The 11,091-nt window shown below is 38.1% G+C and overlaps 1 pseudogene; it reads left to right on the top strand.

The window, feature by feature from the left end:
• The first annotated feature begins 9,400 nt into the window (after positions 1-9,400).
• On the top strand, positions 9,401-9,905 carry LOC128870440 (NADH-ubiquinone oxidoreductase chain 5-like; annotated as a pseudogene).
• The last annotated feature ends 1,186 nt before the right edge of the window (positions 9,906-11,091 follow it).

Below are 11,091 nucleotides of genomic sequence, written 5' to 3'. Positions count from 1 at the left end.
ACGTGCACTTGTGATACCATAATGTGGACCACTACCTGCGAAAAAATATAGGGAAAAGATAACCATCTACAGTCATCCAGTGCTGTTGATGTAGTGGAGGAGAGAAAAGGCTGGAGAATTTCCTCAAGCTTTTCCCAAAGGGCATCTCAATAATAATCTCAAGCGCCTAGCCGCCAGAGCCGGACATTTGCAGAGAAAGTGCTCAACAGTCTCTTTCTCTGCAGGATCCCCACAGCTTCTGCACTAGGGGTTGTACAAAATACCGATCACACAGTGACCACTGAACACCGCAATGAGTTTGGAAATTGAATGGCGGGGAATTTTCATCACCTTAAGCGTTCTGTTTCTATCGTATTGAGGCCAACGTGTTTTTGAAATAGCACACGATGAGACAGACCTCCATCTGTCTTGCGCTTTTTTTAGAAAGGAATTGTGCGTTTCCCGTTAACAACGGGAACACCGATGTCTGAGAAGGGGACAACTGAAACCAGTTCTGTCGAGCACTTTCGGGCAAACTCATCGCCAATTTCATTTCCCTCTATATTCCTGTGCCCAGGAACCCAGACAAGGGAAATGTTTCCTGCACTTTCGGGACGTTTTAGTTCTTGCAGTTCTCTGCACTCTCTCTAGTTTAGTGGTGTTGTAGCATTTTTGAAGAGCTAGACTTCTTAGTTCGATTTTCTATGTGCAGCTTCCAGTGGAGCTTGGGGTCAAGTATTACACCAAGATATTTGACTTCTGATGAGAGTGTAAGACACTGGTTGTTTAGTCTTGGAAGCGTAACAGGTGGAGGCTCGTATTTCCTGGTGAAGAGCATCAATTCCGTTTGTACCGGTATGTGCGAACCTAGTGATTCTGGCTCCTCTTGACACAGCATATAATTCCCTACCACCAAGCAAGTACGAGCTCCAGAGGTAGATAGGTTTTTCTACCCCTAGCCCATTTAGTGCAGTGACAATTGATTCATCCTATATGTCTATAAAGGCCGCCAAAGTGAATTGTTTTCCCTCCAGGGATTTCTCTACAGTCCCTACTACCTTATGTAAGGCTGTCTCGGTAGATTTCCCTTTCAGGTAAGCGTGTTGAGCTGGAGATAATCTCGATCCAAACTGCTGTCGAAAGTGATAGTCGATCACTCTCTCGAACACCTTCAGAATAAAGCAGATAAGATTTATGGGTCTGAAGTCCTTGTCCACGACGTGGCTCTTTCTTCTGCCTTAGGAATGAAGACCAGCTTGGTTTTCTTCCCGCTAACTGGAACGTGGTTCAACGAGGTACACACCAAAAAGATCTTATGACGGACTGGCATGATACCATTGATACCGAGAGATTTGAACGAGGAAAAGCTATCGATTGCCCAGTTTATTCTGTTGAAGGACAGGACAGATGTCAGGGACATCGCGGGTAACCCCTCCTGCCGACTCGCGCCTTCGTTAGAGACTGGAGCAATAGAACTTTCCGGGAAATGGGCATCAATAAGGATTTTTAAAAATTCGCCTGCAGATGCAGGCCATTTTCTCTTTTGACAAGAGTTTTACATGAATGGTTCTCGGAGAGGAGTCGCCGAGTCTTTCACGGATTCAATCGATTCGCAGTACTCTTTCCAAGAGTTGCGCTTCAATTCTCTAATGGCTTTCTTATACTCTTTCAAAATTACTCGGTAATCTTGAAAGTTTCTTATTTGTTAACATTTATTAAAGACCCTCCTAACCATCTCTTTCAAGTCGGTCAGCGTCTTACTCTAGGAATAGACGATAGAAAAAAATATTCGCGGAGACAAGAGAAACAACGACAAAGACCTGCCGCAATTTAAAAAACAAATGTAAAAGAAGCTGATAGAAAAACGCCAAGAGAATTCACGTCGAAAATTACATCTGCCTCTACACCTAGATATGGGCTGATATAAAAACATTAGCCGGCACTTAACATACTCCTTTTAAATCCATAAAAAACATTACTTTCAATCATCCTCAAACATTATAGCAAAAACATTTTCCATTACCTCATCTGCAAATTCATCAGACAAATATTGCTCAACAAAATATTGTACAAGAAGGAAATAATTTCCAATATATATAGACAGAGACGTGTATCCCGTGAAGCAAGGCACTTAGAAACTAAATTTACATTAATTGAACTAGAGTTTGTATAATGCTGAAAACAGTGAACACCGTACGTAGACCCTTACCGTAGGCCCTTACCGTGTACAAAAACTTACCCCCGAGAACAACTGCGTTCTTTTAATTACATATTTACACAGTAGATCGGTTTGTGTGTGTATGTGTTTGGTTGTATCTACACAATGTTGCCATTGATATTTTTGCTTACACACTTTTCCACACATCCGCGTTATCAGTTACAATTTTTCATTGTTTAATAAACCAAAGACAAAAACCAACAAACGCAAATATTAAATTTATCTATAATTAACATTATTCAACAGTATTTTTAAGCTGTTTTTACAAAAATTATCATTTTTCTAAGTTTATTTTGTAAATGACTTCGAAATGTACTGCTTGGCAACACTGTGTGGTGAGAGAGCAATCAGCTGAGTCGGTATTACGGGATTTTTTAAAAATCGTGAAATAAAATCTACGGTACTACGACACGGAAGGAAGGAATTTTTCATTTACATGGGGTTCTCATTAGTTTGATCGGAACAGCTGACTCGGGATTGCGTTTACGGTGTTCACTGTTTTCAGCATAACTCTTGCGAAAGGAAAAATTCCAAGAAAGGAAAAAGAAGAATTTAAACAGAATACAAAAACTCACATTTTGGTGCATGCATTTAAAACTTTGTACAAATTTGGTGAAAACTGTTGCTAATTTTTTGTATTGAAACTAATTTTAAGCGAGAATGCATAGAGCGTAGAAGTGTTTTGGTATATTGATTCATATATGTATATATTCACAAATATATAATGTTAGTTATGTTTGTACAAAAGATCAAATGCATCTTTAATTCCATAGTGTTACACACATATGCATGCACTGAAGAAACCATGACCTAAATCACGACGCATCGCTTTATTATATCTAAATGCAATAATTAGGGAGTGAATACCCGAATGATCGAATTGCTGCCTAACTAATGCTAAAACAATTCTCTTTCGCATATGCTTGTATACAATTGATGCCTTAGCCTATGTACGTACATATTTGTATTCTGAGCTTCCAGCAAAACAATGCTTATAGTATACACATATGCATGTACATACAACCGCACACAAAGGCCACTCACTTTATTCCTGTAAATGCGTATGTCGTGCAAAGCTAAAATTCTATGCCTAGCAACTACAAGAACAAATGCATTAATAGGATCAGCTGTAGCGGCCATGATTCTAGTTGTCATGGCGCGGAACAGTCTAAAACAGTCGCCGCGGCGTTGAACAGTTTCAACTATTGTACAGTACAATAAAAACTCATCATCAAAAAATTCATTGATAAATTCGAGCTCACAGTTCTAAGAGCAAGTACTTTCATTCATAAAACGAGCCGCCCATATGCCAATTTTCTTAACGATGACAAAAAATTTACATCTAAGATTGAACATATCAAATCAAAATAGTCGATACTGGAATATTTCTTACAGAAATATTTGCCAATATTTGGTAAATCGTGAACTTTTGCTATATCGAATGATCGCGGCTCCATATACAGTGAAACCTCCCACAAACGGACACTCACGGTTCCACAATTTTCGTCCGCTTATGGGAAGTGTCCGCTTATGGGGGTTGAAAAAAAACTCTAAGTTAAAATTACTATCCCACCTCTTTAAACAATTTGTTTATGTTTTTTTATGGTACGTTCAGTTTTTTTCATATTTATTGAAAAATATATATGTGTATGTACATTTTTATATTGGGAACAATGAATATATTTACCCATTTGAATATACATATTTGATTGAACATATTTTTATTTTAGGCTTCAAAAATTCATATACCGTAGTCTGTCGTAGATTTTCCTGTTTATGTTTCAGAAAACGGTTTTCAAGATGACATTCTAGAGTCTTGGCGTATTGGAATCCAGTAATATCGTCTCTTAGAAATTGTTTAATGCGACGCAGTTGTTCTAATGCTTCAGGATATGACTTGATCTGACATTCATCCTGGACACATACATGATTTGAGTCTTCGCTTTCTCCGTCAGATAATTCCTCAGTATTAATTTCGTCAAAGACAACGTCAATATTATTGTCTTCTGTATTAACAACTTCGTCGATTAACAAAAACTCTTCTGTATACTGAACTTGCTGATTTTCATTTAAAATCTTTATCAAAGCCGCTAGTGTCGATATGGGAATATCATCCTCTGCCTCGAAGTCAGAACATTCAAGCGGAGCTTTTGAAACCCGGCTTTCGAAAAACAATTCTTAATTGTTTCTGCCGTTACGTTGTCCCATGAAGATTTAATAAAAAAAACAGCCTCCAAAATGTCAAAAGTCTTTGAAAGTCTGTCCTTTGGAATGTCTCCTAATTTTGTCAAAGTATGTTTGATTATATGGCATCAGTAGTGACACTTAAAATTTTGTATTATACCCTGATCGAGGGGCTGACATGTACTAGCAGGTAAAAAGATCAACTTTATGTTATCTAGTTTAATATCTCGAGGGTGAGTTGTAGCATTGTCCAAAAATAATACAATTTTTCTCTTCTGGCAGCCCATTTTTTTATCAAGCATTTCTAGCCACTCACACATAATTGCACGAGATATCCAAGCTTTCCGGTTTGACTTCCATTCCACTGGCAAACTTCCTATATTGCCTATTTTAAAGGCGCGTGGGCATGCTGCTTTTCCGATAGCCAATGGCTTTTCTTTATCTCCAACCATATTGGCACACAATAGCACAGTTAATCTTTCTTTTGATAACTTACCGCCCACGCATTTTTCATTCTTCAGAGCAAGAGTTTTATTGGGTAAAGCACTGAAAAATAGTCCAGTTTCAACCGCGTTGTAAATATCTTTTGGGCTGTAGCCTAATAAAATATTTGGTAGTTTTTGTTTAAATTGCTGCACATCCTCGAAATTAACCTCGGAAGATTTCCCACATATTCTTTTGAAAGTCACATTATGACGCCTACGCCATTTCTCCAACCATCCATTTGACGCAGAAAAATTTTGAATACCTAAGCGGCCAGCGATTTCTTTTGCTTTTTTCTTTATAATAATACCCGATATTGGTGTATTTTGGCTTCTGGCCTTAACGAACCATTCGAAACTCAAATGGTCAATTTTTGAGCCATCCGCGTTTAAGAACTTTTTGTTGACGTTATCACCGCCCATCCATATTCTGTTAATATCTTTTATTTCAACTATTGTCTATCTACTATCTTTGTTGTCCGTGGATTAGAGTATCGCGTCCGCTTATGAGAGGTTTTTATTGTTTTCTTTACACATTTGTTCAGTGATATATTTTGCTTGTCCGTTACCGAGAAGTCCGCGTCCGCTTTCGAGAGGTGATTAGAACGAAAAAAATGAGAAAAAGTGTCCGCGTCCGGTTATTAGAGTAGAATTCGTTCTAAAAACACAACATAAAGCTTGGTTCCTCAGTTTTTGTCCGGTTATGGGGAGTGTCCGCTTATTGGAGGTGTCCGCAAGGGGAGGTTTCACTGTATATGTTTGCATCAATATATATATGTAAACATGTCTTCTAAATGCTCGACAACCGCAGCTGCTGTGCGTCTAGCCAATACTGGAATATTACTTACGGAAATATTTGCTAATATTTGGTGAATCGTGAATTTTTGTCATGTCGAATGGTCGCGGCTCCGTATAAGTACATGTTGACTGCCATATATGTATGTGCACGAATATGTCTTTTAAATGCTTCATTGCCGCTGTTGTGCGTCAAGTGCCCTCATGAGCATACAGTAAAATACAGAAGCCATCCACAAGTTCCTTATAAAAAAGTTGTGTCCCAGACATTTCGATATTAGTAGAAAATTTCGGAACAATAATTTTATGTTCTCTGTTTACTGGTTGCTGTACATAAATTCAGCCTTCAGATGAAGCCCAAAGTGCTAAATGAAGTCTAACCGCAACGTTGATATGGTGAAACTTTTAATAGAGCTGAATTCTCGCTTTACTATATTGGCTCTGCACTGCTTCTGGCTTTTGTAGGCAATCAAATTCACGAACGGCCGCTTGCATTTACAAGGCATTTGATTGTGCATTTTTAAATTCCCTTGATAAACGAAATTGCATTCAATTTATAATTTGACACAAACTTAAATGTACAATCGAAGATATACTATATATACACTTGCAAGAAAAAAGTATCCGTACACAAACAAATTAAAGCAACATATTAAGAAATTCATTGTAAAAAGAACTAGAACATTTTAAACTTTTATGAGAATAAACATTTCAGTAATTTTCTACAATTTCGATACATTTTTTCCTAAGTTAGGTTAGGTTAGTCTGGGTTGCATTAAGTCACACATAGACGTTTTGGTCTCTGGTCGCGAAATTTTACAAATCAAAAACAAAAAACTTCATTTCAACGAAGTAGAAAAAGTTTCCGTGAACTTGAAAACAGGGATTCCCAGCAGCATACAGTTTTATTTCAGTTTGTTATTGATTTTGCAGTGACTACTTACGCGATTTTGGTCGAGTTTAACAAAGCGCGCCAGTCGGTACCGCATCGAATACTTTCAGAGCCGGAGCGTTTGTATCCATTCGGACCACATGACCCAGGCAGCGTAAACGCTGGATCTTTACTCGCTGCGCTATGTTGGCGTCATACGCCATACGTTAGGACGGGCATCATGACAGCCTTGTAGAGTGTTAGTTTTGTTCGTCGAGAGAGGACCTTACTACTCATTTGCCTACTTAGTCCACAGTAGCACTTCTTTGCACGAGAGATTCTACGTTGGATTTCATACTTCGTTTTGTCCTCGTTCACTACCAGACTCCTTCGTCTTGCCTCTTTATCCAGTTTGGAAAAGGCAGAACTAACTTCGCGGTTGTTTGGGCCGATGATGTCAATATCATCGGCATACGCCAACATCGGCATATACCAAGTTCAGACATCGCGGCATACAGGTAACTCCTTTTCGTACTGTCAAATGCAGCTTTGAAATCGACGAAAAGATGGGTATTTTCCAAGATTTGGCGCACTGTGAATATTTGGTCGTTGGTAGACTTTCTAGGTCTAAAGCCACACTGATACGGTCCAATCAGTTGGTGGACGGTGTGCTTCAGCCTTTCCCTCAATACGCTCGCTAGAACCTTGTAAGCGATATTTAGAAGGCTAACCCCGCGGTAATTGGCACAGATTGCAGGATCGCCCTTCTTATGGATTGGGCTCACTTAAATTCCAACCGGCAGGCATGTTTGAATAGCTCAGCTGGCAGTCCGTGCCTTTGCTGTTTTTTAGCCGCGTTATCGCAATTTTCACCTCGTCATGGTCTGGTCGAATTTTCGGGCGTTGCTCCTATTGGCTAGCATCTCAAGCTCCTCGCACTCACGTATTTCGGCCTCTCGTTTCTTCTTTCTCGATTGCTCATGCATGCCGTTTTGTTGGGCAGTACTCTCTGAGAGCAGGAGTGAGAGTCGAGTTGCGAATCTTCTGTCTGTCTGTTGTGATTGCAGCTTTTCGATGTTTAACATTTTTTGTGCAGGTAAATGTACGTTGTTTGATGCACAGAGGCATGTACGCAGTTTGGCTGCAACAAGGTGATGATCCGAGTCGATGTTGGGTCCTCGGATCGTACGTACATCTAATACACTAGAAGCGTGTGTTCCATCTATCACAACATGATCGATCTGGTTTCGCGTTTTTCGAGTCAGGAGTCAGCCAGGTAGTTTGGTGTATCTTTTTATGCTGGAGTCTGGTGCTGCAGACTACCATGTTTCGGGCCTCGGCGAAGTCGATCAGCCTCTGTCCGTTATCGGATGTTTCGTTGTGCAGGCTGAATCTGCCGACCGAAAACTCCCTCCTTGCCCACCCTGGCGTTTAAATCGCCAAGCACGATTTTTATGTCGTAGCGGGCAGCGCTCATAGGAACGTTCCAGGCGCTCATAGAAATAATCTTTAGTCACATCGTCGTCCTCTTCCGTCGGGACGTGGGCGCAAATGAGCGCGATGTAAAAAAATCTCGCTTTGATGGGGATTATTGCGAGGCGCTCGTCCACTGGAGTGAACGACAGTACTTGGCGACGAAGTCTCTTTCCCATAACAATTCCGACGTCGCAAGGTCCTATGTTTTTCTTGCCTTGTCCCGTCCATCGCATCCCACTCCCAAGTGAATGGCAATCAGTAACTTTCCCCACTTGCGTGAACTTCTACACATGGAACCATTGACTTCATTACTTTGGAGTTATTTTAAAGTTTTTGTGTACAAGTAGTAACGATGACCGCCAAAACTAGTGTTGGCGAGAGAAAAATCATCCTGAAACTTAGAAATAAAGGCAAATCTTTGCGCGAAATTGGGCAGACATGCAATACAACTGGTTAAATGTTTTAAAACCACGTTCTGGTCGGCCTAGCATACTGACCGTACGGGAAAAACGAAGCGTAGTGCAATCAGTGAAAAATGATCCTCGAATTACGGCTTTTTAAATATGTAAAAACATTTGGAATTCCTTGGCAAGCATGTGCACGACGATCCTGTACGTATGACATTTAAAAAATATGGGTATCGCGGACGTTTAGCACGTAGAAAACCGTACATATCCGAAATCAACAGAAAAAAAACGCATAGATTTTGCAAACGAATATGTTGACAAGCCTCCAGAATTTTGAGAACGTGTTCTATTTTCAGGTGAAAGCAAAAAGTGTGGCATAAGAGCGGCAATGCGCTCGAAAAAGAAAATCTTGTCCCAACTGTGAAGCATGGCTGGGGAAGTGTGATGGTCTGGGGGTGTATGGCAATGCAAGGAGTTGGGAAACTTGTTTTTAGAGAGTCAACAATGGATACATTTTTTTATTTAAATATTTTAGCATGACTAGCATGATGCAAAGCGTTCAACAGCTGGAGCTTGGTGATGATTTCTGGTTTCAGCATGACAATGATTCCAAGTATTCGGCATATAATGTTAAAGTTAAAAGAATATGGATTGTTACGTATTGTACTTTAACTTTAAATTTATGTAAATAGTACCTACATTTCAAATAATGATTTGTGATGTCAATTATATGAATTTTAATCATTTTAAATCGTGAGAAAGTATATGTCTGTTTGTAGAATTAGGATTTTGACTTTAATTTCATTTAGAATTATTATTTTTTATTTCTAGTTTATTAATATTAGTTAAGGATTTTTGTGTTTTTCTTCAAAGAGGAGTAGTTAGCTTTAAATCTTGTAGAATTGTTATAACTTTTTTATTTGACTGAATAAGATTATTGTTTATATCTTTTCTTATTAATTTCTTCTCTAGTTATTTATTATTGAGTCATTTTATTATATTATTTCTTATATTTATAATAATATTATTAACTATTAGACCTAATTTAGTTAGAATTTTATTAGGTTGAGATGGATTAGGGTTGGCCCCTTATTGTTTAGTAATTTATTTTTATTATGTAAAATCTTGTAATGGTGGTATATTGACTGATTTCTCTATTAATTTTTTATTAGCAACTCCTTGAATATTGAATTATGGAAGTAGAAATTATAATTTGTACTTAGAAATAATAAAAAATATAATTAAAATAGAAATTATTGATTATATTAGCTGATATGGCACAGAAAGCTCAGATTCGTTTTTCATCACAATTTCCTGCTGCAATAGCTGCTCCTACTCCTATTTCTGTATTAGTCCATTATTCTACACTTGTAACTGGTGGGATTTATTTATTAATCCGGTTTACATGTTTATTATGTGCGTTTTGATTAGTTCAAATATTACTTTTGATATCTGGGTTCAATATATTTATGGCTGGGTTAGGAGCTAACTGAACCTTAAGGCCCAGAAATTCAAAAGGTGATAAATATTTGATAGCCATGCCACTTTCTCCTTCGTAATTATTACATCTGCAAGATGCTGAGGGTCATATTGGATCCACCTAAAAGTCCCATTCCCAGTTACGTGAGCGCTGCATCCCGGAAAATGGGTGTGTTGTTACTTCGTGTGTGGTTTACTTAAGTTAAATTATTTTCTTTAAAAAAGTCTTTGCATCCTCTGAATAAACACCTATGTTTCTATTTTTTATTTCTATTTCATTAACTTGTTCAAATACTACGACAAATAGTACACCAGGCAAACGGAATCCTTGAGGGATCTTATTATGCAGTGGGTGGCAATTGGACAGGTTGCCATTTATTCGAACATTAGGACTAACTTTCCAAGCCTTTGGTTGAGCTAACACCACTTAAGTCTTAAAGCGATCGAATGTCCTTTCGAAGTCAGTCGCTATCACAGATAAGTAACTTTTGGTTGAAAATGCATTCGACACGAAATACTGCAGAATATAGTTTAATAGATACAAAAATCTATTTTGATTGTTCCCTTTTGCGGAATATTGTTATAGAGATAGAACAATCTGTCAGAGAACGTTAATGTATTGAGAAGTCTCACGAGGTACGAATAGTTTGAGTTGTTAAAAATGAAGTCCAACCGCCGTCGTGTTGTGAAACTTTTAACAGAGCTGATTACTGTGAATTCTCTCTTTAATATATTGGTTCTGCAAAGTCTTTGTAGGAAATGAAGTCTTTGCATGAAAGGCCGACGGTATTTTGCAAGCATTTCACTGAGTTTATTTCTATCTTCCCTTGACAAACGAGTTTTTCTTTTCAATTTATATTTTCAAAAAACTTAAATGTACATTCAAAGATATGAGCACCAAAAATTTAAAATTAAAGCACCTTTATTGCTCTCTGCTCTTATTTAAAAAGAAAATTACAACAGAATAAAATACATTGTAAAATGACCTCACAACTTGGTGCGTTTCTTACGTTTTATTATATTTACAACTTTATAAAAATTTGACGAATATCTTTACTAATTTTTTGAGTTCAAACTAATTTTAGACGAGAAATCATAGAGCGCACAAGAGTTTAGGTACATTGATATATAGGTTAGGTTAGGTTGAAGCGGTTATCCTGTGGGACACACTCAGGCTCATAGCCCATTGTGATGCCGCGT

This window comes from Anastrepha ludens, chromosome X (genome assembly GCF_028408465.1).
Source record: "Anastrepha ludens isolate Willacy chromosome X, idAnaLude1.1, whole genome shotgun sequence".
In the NCBI taxonomy this organism is placed as follows: domain Eukaryota; kingdom Metazoa; phylum Arthropoda; class Insecta; order Diptera; family Tephritidae; genus Anastrepha; species Anastrepha ludens.
Note: the sequence above shows the minus strand (reverse complement) of the source record. Positions and strands in the feature narration are given on the sequence as shown.